We start from the raw sequence: 534 nt of genomic DNA, 5'->3' as shown, positions 1-534 counted from the left end.
TCTAAGTCCTTTTACTTTCCTCTTGTCCCTCTATCATGTTCGACCTTCATTTGGCTCTCAGTAATTCCTCACAGTGACATTGCACTTGATCAGCCCCACCAGCAAGCCATATTTTCAATGGCCTCACATGCATGTCAAGCGTACATTGAACAAGGAGGACTGAGACCAAAAATGGCCGGTAAGGAAGGAGCAGGAGCTCGCCAAGCAGGAAATGGGGTAGAACTAGGTACACAATAGCACGCGGAGTGGAGGGTTGTCCGACCAACGGCACCCCTTCCAACAATTACGGTCTTTCAAGCACATCTGGAAAGATTCAGTCGGAAAGACAGCTCACAGGGAGGCCTGCCCAGAGTGATGCCCGCGGCGCATGCGCACTGCGTTCCTCGGCGCTCCAACCGCAGGGAGGTGACGCCTGGGCATCCCGGAAGGCGCGCGGTCCCAGGCAACGCCGTCGAGGGCCGAGTCGTCGATCGGAAGTTCCTTTGCGGCTGCGCTGGGTCCCGGCCGCCCGCTCGCGGGGTCGACTCTAGGGGG

This window comes from Tenrec ecaudatus, chromosome 6 (assembly GCF_050624435.1).
Source record: "Tenrec ecaudatus isolate mTenEca1 chromosome 6, mTenEca1.hap1, whole genome shotgun sequence".
In the NCBI taxonomy this organism is placed as follows: domain Eukaryota; kingdom Metazoa; phylum Chordata; class Mammalia; order Afrosoricida; family Tenrecidae; genus Tenrec; species Tenrec ecaudatus.
The sequence above is the reverse complement of the archived record's forward strand: the minus strand, read 5'-3'. Positions refer to the sequence as shown.